Raw genomic sequence first — 12353 nt, 5'->3', positions numbered from 1 at the left:
AAATTCCATCAAACGGAACGTCCAACTCGTACGACAACTCCCATAGCCGCTCACGCGATACATGCAGCCGTAGACGCATACCACGGCCAGAGGTGCCGGTGATGATTTTATACCGATTTATCGGATATCGAAGTTATAAGAGGTAAAAAAACTAATATTAATTGCTATTTCGGTAACTACTCTAGCAAACCATAAAGTTTTTAATGCCTGGGTCTGTCATTTAAAAAAATAAACAATTTCAAAAATACGTCACGACAATCGTGTGTTATTGTTTGGGCTTGTGATTTCGGTGTTTATTTATTGAAAACATACCGTAAGTAGCGTTTTTTAAGTTTACCCTGAATATAAATGTTTATAAACTATACTTTAAGCAGTAATTTCATGGTAAACGTTAGAACTACTCAAACGGAATATTATTATATTTATCCAAGTACACCAAAAATTTCATTAGTGCTTATTAAGTGCAGGATTTCCGGTGTATTACTGCATTTTATTTGAGATGTTTTTGTTGGTAGTACGGAGGGTATTTATTTAGCAATGCAGAATAATAATTTTTATTTATAAAAACTTGTATTTAAACTGAATCCTTTTCTATTTTGCGAAACCAAATAGCTGCCATTTTGCGGTAGGAGGAGCGCTTCGCGTGAGCGGATGTAAACCGTAGCCAAAGTGACCTGGGGGCCCCGGTTGGGGTCCCCGCTTGGGCGCCCCGGTTGGGTTCCCCGGTTGGGGTACCGCTTGGGGGCCCCGGTTGGGGTCCCCGGTTGGGGTCCCCGCTTGGGGGCCCCGGTTGGGGTCCACGCTTCGGGGCCCCGGTTGGGGTCCCCGCTTGGGGGCCCGGTTGGGGCCCCAACCGGGGCCCTAACTGGGGGCCCCAACCCGGCCCCCCAACTGGGGCCTCCAACCGGGGCCTCCAACCGGGCCCCCCAACCAGGCCCCCAACCGGGGCCTCAACCGGGGCCCCGGCCCCGACCGAGGCCCCAACTGGGCCCCCGAACCGGGCCCCCAACCGGGGACCCGAACCGGGGCACCCAAGCGGGGTTCCCAACTGGGGCCCCCCAGCGGGGTTCCCAACCGGGGCCCCTAACCGGCCGGAATTGATTTTAATTGCAAATTTAATTGCAATCAAAATCAATTCCATTGAAATCAATTGCAATTAAAATCAATTGCAATTAAATCAATTGCGACGCGTCGCAATTGATTTAGTTGCAATTGATTTCAATTGAATTGATTTTTTAATCTGATTGAATTATTGATTGAAATTTAATTGATTAACGCCCAACACCGTTATTAGGTAAGGAACAAAATTGAACATTTATACATAACTACTTTTTGCATAATCTATACGTTTTGTTGTTAGTCTAAACATTTAGGCCTATAACAAAAACAGCTTTAAGTTTTACAAACTAATTGTCAACTGCCTGCCTCCTATGATTAATTGTTAATTTAAACAATCCTAATTGTTTTAGGTGATTCTGGATACCCACAAAGAGCCTGGCTATTGATGCCTATCTTAAATGCTGCATCAGGGTCACCAGAAGAGAATTACACCAGGCGTCATATCCAGGCCACGAATTGTATTGAATTGAATTGTGGCTTGCTGAAGACATATTGAAGATGTTTACTTAAGCACTGAACACTTCATTAACATCTCCAAGTCACCAGTAAAATAGTAATTGCGTGTGGTGCGCTGCATAACATTGCATTGAATGCCAAATTACCCCCACCAGGTGATATGGCTGCGCAACATGGTGATGAGGATCTACCAGTAGTAGCCAAGATGAGCTAAAGCATGGCAGAGCCAAGCCCAATTCTTTGGTGAATAGATTGTGATGTAGAAATTGAAAAATAATTATAAATATAAAAATATAATATTATTTTTATTATAAATATTATTTATTTCTTAACTTCAAGGCTATTTTGTTATTATTTTACAAATTCACCTTCAATCTTTTAATTTTAAGTGTTCAGGTACAGTAAAAGCACATCAAGCTTGACACTTTGTACTTTGGACCGTTCTTACCGAAAGCGACATTGAGTTAGATTTAAATCTTAAGTGTTAAGCTTGATGTGCTCTTACATACAATATTATACTATTTGTTTTTCTTAAGTAATGATATGGTAAACCATATACAATTTGTTTTTACAAAATACAATAAGTATTCTCTTGGTGATAATACCTATTATAATCAAGTTTCTCATAAATGTATTACCCACTTCATACACCTATTTATTCCCAGTAGATCCATGTACTTAGTTCTACACCTTCCTACTTATAGATATTATTATACAAAGTTAAAAGTGGGTGTGCACAAGCATAACATTTTACTACATCAATTATATGTTATTGGTCAAGAAGTAATTTGCTTGAAGTGAACTTCCTCATTTGACGATGATGGTCTCTGAAAAAGAAAAAGTATTAATATTATCTAAATGGGTTTGCGATAAAGAATTTAGATTTTGTTCGAGATTATAATGTGGTGTTGTAATGATTGCAGAAGTTATGAAAGGGGATGATTTAAAATTGAATAGAAAAAAATTCTTTTTTAAAATGTTTTGTTGTAAGACTATGATAAACTGGTAATGCCATGGTGACAGAATATGCTGAAGGGACATAATATCTATGTGGTACTAACATTGACTAAATTTTAACTGCCTGTGTGGCCAAACGGTTACCATGCCGGCCTGACACGCATAGGTCCAAGGTTCGGTTCCTGGGCCGAGAAAAATATTTGAAAGGCCTACATTTGTTTTTTTTCAAGAGTTTGGGTGTAATTTGTTGTTGTCTATGTGTGTGTCCTTGGCACTCGCGACATCGGGTTTCCCTAGTGCGGGGCTATGTTGAGTGTGTGCATTATTATATTTATATTGTATTCTATACATATTAATATTTGCTCCTGGATACTAGCTTGACCTACTCCTGCTGACACCCCTAAAATCGTAACCACCCCCTGTACCAAAGCAGTTAAAATTTGTTGGCTGTCTGGGCCATCACCAGTACCCTCAGCATGTCGCCGTTCATGGTAGTGATAAAACCCATTCATGATATATAAATGTAAAATCAAAGAGGTTTGCTAGCTTACTTTGTCCCATTTATAGGATGACTTTTCGACACCGCCACGCATAGATCGCCACAGTCGATCACTTCTCAGGCGACCTTGAGCTTCCGACTGGGGCTTCAAGAGGTTGCCGTGCCTGTAACATTCACGGTCTTAATTTCTTTTGCTTAGGTTGTACTATATCACGTCATTGTTTACGTTACATCAGTCTCAAGTGGTAATTGCATTTCAATAAGTTTGGATGAAAAAAATATGATTCCTATATTGAGTATCTTTCCATAAATTCTACAAGATCTGAGGATTGCTCCAGACTAGCTCGTAACCTCGGTTCCATTGCTAAAAAGATGAAGAAAATACTTCTTAGGTTGGAATGTAACATCACAATAAACTTTGCAAGATATCTATCTTACATGAATTATGGGTGACAAAAGTATATCACAGAAGAGCTAAATACATATAATGTTTCTGCAGATACTTACCTTTAAAATACCTTCGAAATCACTTTTCACGTTTAAAACTACGTTATTCCACTTCAATACCGCGCGTTTTGTTACGAACATCGACCACTTGTCAAATTCAATGTGAGGTTTGCTGTCGAAACCGTAGACTATATTTTGATTTTTAACGAATTATCGAATAGAATGAGCAATCGTCAGGCTCTTGTAACTTTGGCTACCAATCTACTATCGTTTTCGTTTAATCATTAACGATTGTAGAAATGGAATAGATTGGGAGCGTTTGCCACTTGGCTAGGCCCTCTGCTGTGTTACTGTGTGCTTTTCAAGTGTAAATTTATTTTACCTATGGAATAAATAATCTTTGACTTTGACTTTGATTTTGCTGTATCTATCGCTTGCTGTAGTGAAGGTCTTGCGTCTGGTTAAGGAGTATGGTATGTAAATTACATTACCCAATGGACCTCAAGCTTGTCTATGGTTTAGCGCTGACTGTAGTGGTGTTGAATCACAAAAACGGTCTGCATACTAAGCTGAGACAGACGCCTGAATACGCGGAATCTGAAGAAAGGCTTTGATAAAGTCCCCAAGAAGTACAAATACGTATTAGGCATGGCAAAGTTCGATCATGTGCATCGATTAAGGCCAAGCTTGACTCTTTTCTACCTGGAAGCAGGTCCTTTTGGTCCCTGGCCAAAGCGGTTGAAACACATTATAGTCGCCTTTATTTACCACCTCTGCTGAGGCCAGATGTCTCGCTAGCCCATACTGTGGCAAATTAGGCGAATATTTTCGCCTCATTCTTTGCAGAGAATTGTCGTATGGTTGCCGTAGGGAACTTTCCACCTAATTTACTTCGGACTGACTGCTGGCGCCAGTTCACATACGCCAAAAAAAAACTCAGAACTCTGCGGAATCTAGACGTGAATAAAGCTAGCGGGCCGAATGAAATATCAGCAATAGTCCTGCGTACCTGTGTGCCAGAGTCATCTCCTATTCACGCATTTGTATCGCCTGTCACTTGTGACTGGTGGAGTTCCTAGGTTGTGAAAGCTTGCAACCTGTGCCTAAAAAGGAAGCAGAGCTGACCTTGTCAATTGTAGGCCTATTTCAGTCATTTCCATATTCTGCAAGACTATGGAATGTGTACTTAACAACCGTCTCTGGCTCAACCGTTAAGAAAACGATCTCCTCCGCAATCTCTAGTACGGACTCCGAAGAGGGCGATCTACTGGGGATCTTCTTGTGTACGATTCTCACTTATATAGCGAGGTTAAAGAAGGGTATGATGAAGCCCTTGCAGTGTTCTTAGACATTTCTACCCAAGCCGCATACCCATATCTAAATATATACTATAAGATATCTAATAGATTTTAATTCAATTGAATATTTTAAGAGCTCAAATTTCCTCAAGATATCTCGAAGAAGGTTTCTAGATAATTTAAAGTAAAAGTGGGCACAACTTTATTAGTCGATCACAAGAGTGCTTTGAGAAACTATCTGTAGGTAATCTTAAGAGTGATTCTTATCTTTTTTCTCAAGTAACCCTTCTAGGATGCTACAAGACCATTTGTAGAATGTAGACCGTTTTTATTTAGTCTTGTGGACAGTTTTTAGATAATTTATAGTCTATGATAGTTTTCTAAGTAATACTATTTTAAAACCAAAACAGACATTTTTCTCGGCTACTTCATAGCCATTCTTTAAAAATAAAAATGGCGATAAGAATTTAAAGCTTTTTTCAAAACACAGTTGGGAGCATTCTAAAGTTTTTCTATAGATAAAGCTATAGACAGCTGTCTAAAGCTATAGACAGCTGTCTATAGCTTTATCTATAGAAAAACTTTAGAATGCGAAAAGATTATTTTTACTTGCTTTAGTGTAGTTGACCTTGTAGAAGAATATTCCTCCTATGAGGTTTTTATAATTGTCTACAAAACACTAGGTAAAAAAACAATTGGAAAAAATCAAATTTGTCGCAAAAAAAACGTTATTCTATATAATTATATGGAATGTGTTATAATATGACTAGAAAGGTGGATAAATTTCCTATCATTTAAATATAAGGAATATTTTAATGGCATACCTAACTTATGATGGAAGAAATAAAATTTTCATTACATAATGAAGGTTATTTCTTCACGCCAACCATATTTTACACAATGATTTCACTGTATTCTATTGATAGACGGCACACTACACACACACAACATTGAAATACAGTAGTTCACGCGCTCATTTGAATCGTTTTTATCATTTCAGAACACGAAATTACTTCACAATGTTTATTTATTTGTCAACAAACAAAAACCGGCTCGTGCGTGAATTACGACTATTGTATCCAGGGTTGCCAATTTCTGGGGAATTCCCCAAATTGTGGGGAATTTCAACTAGATTGGGGATTTTGTGGGGATTGGGGCTATGTGAGGAAAATTCTAATATTTTATCAATTTGTTATCAATTGCTGATGCATAGCTAGTTTGATCGTTACTGTTAGAAACACTGTGATGGACTATATCGACGTGTTATTCAACATCGCACATCCCTCGTATTATTAACAAGCTGCTTAAATAGAATTATTATTAGAGCACTTGGTTCTGAATTGTAAAATTACCAGTCGGTGCGTGTTGAGTTCGCGATTGTTTCTCCCGCTTAGGCCGGTCCTCGGTATGAAGCAAAACGAAATCAGCTATTGATAAACAAAGCCGAGCAGTTATTACTTCCACACCACAACTTACCACTCGTCAACTTTCAATATTAAATATATAGGTCGAAACTCATTGATTATTTCTAACATTAACATAGTGTCACCAAATGCACAACAAATAATCAATTTACTTAATTTTGTAAGGCAAAGAAAAATGTTTTTTTTTTTTTCAAAGACTTTATACAGGTTAATGTTGAATACACTGAATAAACGATTTAAGGTCATCTAATTTTATAATTAGTTTTACATTTTACATTCACAGCAAACGTAATAGATTATTACATTTTGAGTTTCTTAATTCTTTATTATATTTTTAAGCGACGTATTTCTAATAAATAATGAAAACTCGAGATGTGGGGAATTTGTGGCGAATATGAACTTTAATCTCCCCAAATTTCGGGATTTTAACCGTGATTTTTGGAGATTTTGAACAATTGGCATTGGTAACGCTGATTGTATCGAATGATGTGACTTAATATACAAGGTTCACCACCTCCACCAGATCTTTTAATATTCTTTACTTTATCCATTTTTCATGAACTCTTACAATGTCCGATAGAGTAAAAACCCTAATTGTAGTATTTTTTTAAATAAAATCTACTGAAGACGGGCTATAACGTGTTTGTCATAAGTGCAAACACTACAGAATGCCTATAAATTAAATATATCTAGAATAAACTTAAGAACACTAGTTTTTATTATATTAATAGACTTTACTGGATGTGTATAGAACAATTTTACTAATAAAAATAATCAGTTGTTCTACAGATGACGAGAATAAGGACTATAAGAGCACATCTTAAGAGAGATTACACTTAATTAAGTTGTTTGGTATTAAGAAGGTTTTAAAATTTTGACTCGAGTGAAATAAGTCTATAAGAACAATTTCTTTTTTCTAAAACCATTTATAGAGAACTATTATATAAATCTATACCATATTAAGACTGTTCATAGATATAACAGTTTTAAGGCGTATAAGGTGTGCTCCTTGGGTAAAGCTTTTGACAGGGTCTGACACGCAAGCATTTTACGCAAGCCTCCCTCTTATAGGCTTCCCATTGACCTTTGCAATTAGATCTACGGTTTCTTGAGCAAACGTAACTCATCATAGAAAGCTAATGTTCTGAACATCGGGCGATAGATGCCGCGGATTTCTTAGTGTTCCGTACTGTCCGTAACTATCTTTCTGCTGCATATCAATGATATGTTAATTCCAGGTACCGTCAGGTATGCTGATGCATGAGTCAGTGAAGAAGAAATCAAGTCTTGTCGAGAGTCCATAGTTAATCCTTTGGATTTGACACTAAAGGCAGTCTCCGATTGGGGTGATGCCAACCTTGTTAAATTTAACGCTACCAAGACATAAGCATCATTATTCTCCACTCCTTTCATCTGACTCCGACATTTCGTGATATATGTATACCGATAGCCAATGATCTCCAGCTACTTGGAATGGACCTGTCGTCCATTTGAACGTCGACAGATAAATAGAATTCACGTCCAAAAATGCAGCCAGGAAACTGCATAGCCTTAAAAGTTGCCTGTTTATCACTATTGTACAGGATATATCACGCTGAGTGTCCGATGGAATTGCATGGTTTAATTTCGCCTTCCCCTTTCAATTATCGATGCAGCGAGAGACTAGACGTAGGCTGGGGTTCGACTCCTATATTGTGGATATTTTAGAAAGCGTTTCGCTTTTACATTTATATGGCGTACGGCAAAGGAGTGGAAATCTCCGCCTGCAGACTTGTTTCCTGAACGCTTTAACTTGGACCTTTTCATGGTGAGAGTGAATAGGCATTATTTACACAGAAAAAAAGGATTTTTTAAAATAAAATCTACTGAAGACGCGCTATAACGTGTTTGTCAATAAGTACAAACACTACAGAATGTCTATAAATTTAATATATCTAGAATAAACTTAAGGACACTAGTTTTTAGAGTATTAATAGGCTTTACTGGATGTGTATAGAAAAATTTTATTAAAAATTATCAGTTGTTCTACAGATGAACTTAAAATAAGGACTATAAGAGTAAATCTTAAGAGAGATTACAATTAATTAAGTTGTTTGGTATTAAGGTGTTAAAATTTTGACTTGAGTGAAATAAGTCTATAAGAACAATTTCTTTTTTCTAAAACCATTTATAGAGAACTATTATCTAAATCTATACCATATTAAGACTGTTTATAGATATAACAGTTTTAAGGCTTATAAAGTGTGCAACTTGGGCATGCTACATTGTCATTTTTCATTTGATGAGAAGGTGGTGAAATGCGCACTTTTTTATGAATAAAAAAGTTTAAAATAGTTTTCGAAGTACGTTATTAAATTACAATAGTATAATAACTCAAAAACTGTAGTTTTTCAGAACCAATGAAAAGCGGGTTATCTACTCACTTCCCGTGAAAAAAATATTAAAAATCATGTAAGTATAGTTTAAAGTTTATTACACATTTCTGAACAATTTCCTACTTGCCAAATATATTAAAAAATGAAAAGTAAAAATAATTTCACATTTTTAAGTGTAAAGACTGTTTTGTCAGTATTTAGATATTAAAAAAAAAATACTATAGTTTTAAGCTAATATGGTCTCTTAAATTTTTAGTTTTAAATTTACACGAATTTCGTCATTTATTTTACTAAAACATAATCATAAAAATCAACGAAAAGTATTTGTATAAAAAAGCAGATTATCTTTTAACAATTTTCATCATCATCATCATCAACCACACGGCCTTTGTTAAGCTACCACGGCACTTTTCAAACTATCAAATAATATTATGTACGTGAAACATTAATGTTTGTATTTCTTATTAATTTTTTAAGGAACTTTATTTTTTCCTGATCATAATACCAAAAAATCATTTTCTAATTACAGTCAATTAACAAAACACATACGGATATTTAAATTTTGACTTACCCTTGAAAGTATGTCCCATAGAGAAGAGCAATAAAAATAGCTATTGCGTCGTCGCCTCCAGCATCGTTATCAATTACAATTTTGATATCATTCCTCGGAAACCTAAGATAAAGAGCTCACTTTGACAATAAGATTAGGTAAACGAACAACTATGTACTTCTACGAAATTGCAATTCTTGATACAAAAATTTAACTTTGTGTAATGAATGAGAAAATGGTGTCATTTTAAATTTTTATTTAATTGATTTTCAATTATTTCTTGTGAAATTCCTCACAAATGATGTAAATTAATGATTTTTTTAAATTATTTTATTTAAAAGACGTAAAATGCATTGTAAGATTTTACAAAAAAAGCATTTACAAAATATTTAGCCTCATGAGGATGTATTTTTATTTTAAAAATATTGGTTTTATAAGAACAAATAACTTACGCGTTAACGAACAATGCCGTCAAAGAAATAAAGTATAAAAATAACATTTTCATCAGCACAAGTAGCCAGTAAAAACGTTGTAAATAAACTGAATAGAAAAAACATGTGATAAGTTAAAATATAGAAAAGTTCTTGACGTCATTGACTCGTACTTGTCTTTCAGTAATTCACTAATGTACACAGCAGGTTGATGTACATGAGAGGCACTATAAGTTTCCGTAATGAATAATAAAAACATACTATAAATAGTCAGTAATGAATTTATTGTTTCTCAAAATATTTTCCGTTAGCGTTAATGCACTTTTTCATACGAATGAACCAATTCTGAAAACATTTATGCCACTCCTCCATGACAATCTCTGAAACATATTTTTCATACTCTTCGACAGACTCTTCAAGTGATGAAAATCGTTGACCGTGTAACTGGTTCTTAATTTTTGGAAATAAAATAAAAGTCACAAGGTGCCAGGTCGGGACTGTACAACGATAGACATTTTAGCATCGTATCGCCAGCACCAGTGGAGAGCGCTGCTATTCGTAGAAAGCGTGCGCCAACTACAAAAAAATAGTGGTAATGCTAGAAAGACTTGTTTTTCTCGATCAGATTTGTTTTATATGTTTTACCATTGTAGCAAACACTGAATTACCTGTATTTGTATTGTCTATTGGTGTTGAGAGCATGAATAAGTAGCTTTTTTATATTTTTGTTCTTGTGGATAACATTTAGTCGTAGCGTAATGTAGTAACCGTTTATTTTGTACATATTTTTAAAGTTATTTGCAAAACAACCACTTTTACTTTTTCTGTTTTGACAAATAGTACCTAGACTATTTTCTTTTTGTTTTTTTTCTGAATTTGCTTTCGTACGGATGAGCTTGTAATGGTCAGCTCCAGTCGGTTTAAGTGAGCATGAGACTGGTTAGTGGGTGAGTTCTGGTTGACCCGATGCTGCGTGTAAAATTTATAAGCGAGGAGAAGGAAGGGCGCCTTACACACAACGAAAACAAGTTTCAAGTAGAAATAACCAGAAGCTTTATTTTATATTTGTTTTTGTTACATATTACAATTAAATCTAAGGGTACAGTATGGAGAACTAGTATTTTTACTTCCCCGAGTTTACAAAGGGAGGGTACGGATATGTTTACTGCCCTTAATTGTTACATACAAAAGATTACCTTTAAGTATACTTAGAGCTAATACACTGCACTAAGAGTTTATGCAAGTACATGAGTGACACATGGACACTTCACTTATACGTCACTGACCTGGAGTTTACCGGATGCACAATTAAGTTACGAGTACATACCAGATCCGCTGCGAAGACAGCGTAGTTGCTACAGGAGTAACGAAGTTATACGTAGGTGCCGACCACCCGTGGAGCTCATGACACGTGGTCGGGCACAGCCGAACAAAAGTTACAGCAGCTTAGTCTCAGCCATTCAGTTGATGGCGAGATTCGAAATTACAAGTACCAAAGGTACAACTAAGAAGAAAAAAAAGAAAAAAAGCCCTGCAACAATACAGATTGTTACAGTACATTGATATAAATGACGAAGCATCTAATAAAGGAAAGAATCCAGAGGTCAACTCACCATGCGGTCCGGTGACACGGGTTTTACTTTTGGTACAGGGTTCGGAGACCCATAATTACGACATCTGGCTATTCCTAGTTTATTTTATTTAAGATGGCATTGGGGGACCATGCCCCCAATGGGATAAATCACCGTAGAAGATCTAGGAAATCTGGAACACCTTGCGCACCGACGTGTCGAACAGAAAAGATGAGTTTCTGCCGAATTCCTCCTAAGAGATGTTACCCGCGAACAACGCCACAGACAATCTATCGAATCATCTAGATACAGATCCCAAGTCTTATCACCTAAACCCGCAAGAATACATGGCGCTTCCATGTTTACGTATCTTACTTTACAGAAAGTACTTGGCAAACTATTTGACGGCGTTCGACGTGGAAATATTAAAGAAAAGCTATAATTTACATGAAGCTCGACTACAGAAGTAAAATCGAGTTTATTGGTACGCAGCACTAGTATTGTATATTACCATACAAGACAATTAGCCAGGGTTGGTGTTTTCAAAAATATGTCAAAGTAAAGGGTACCCATTCACGCTATTGATTTTATAGACAAATCGTTCACCAACAGGTAATATATATGTGAATGGTTTAAAGAATAGATTACACCAACACTTAAGTTTCAACTAATTTACTAAATATTTTTAGACTATGACGTCAAAGTGACATTTTGTACAAGAATGGTGAAAAATACCAAGGAGAGAAGATAAATTTTGTTTGGTTTTGTATTCAGGAGATCTACGAAAAAAAAAATGTGTTACAAGCTGTTGTTTTGTCATATTTATCACATTCATTCAAAATTTCGCAATCTGTGTATCAAATTGTCCATTGATATTTTTTTTATTTTATCTGTAGCGTTCATAGAAGGATGGAAAATAGTGCGTTCCATTCATAGAGCTATAATTGCTATTGTTTAGTACGTCCATGGTTCCATTCTATGCTTTTGTTGTGATGTTTTTGTAATTTTTAATTTTTAATGTTCTTTCGTGGCTTCTGGGCGGCTGGCGGATACAAATTATAATAGGGGTTAAAGTATGAAATTGCCGATTTGTACTGAAAATCTAAATTGTTTATTTTTTAAATTTTTAACAAATTTATTTAATCAAAATAGTTGCCATTATTATCTATACATTGCTGTCATCTAATGGGAAGGTTATTAATGCCTTTGCGATAGAACTCCGACGA

Source organism: Hyposmocoma kahamanoa, unplaced genomic scaffold, assembly GCF_003589595.1.
Source record: "Hyposmocoma kahamanoa isolate Upper Pololo Valley unplaced genomic scaffold, ASM358959v1 78, whole genome shotgun sequence".
NCBI classification, from domain to species: Eukaryota; Metazoa; Arthropoda; class Insecta; order Lepidoptera; family Cosmopterigidae; genus Hyposmocoma; species Hyposmocoma kahamanoa.
This window is presented reverse-complemented; position numbering follows the sequence as displayed.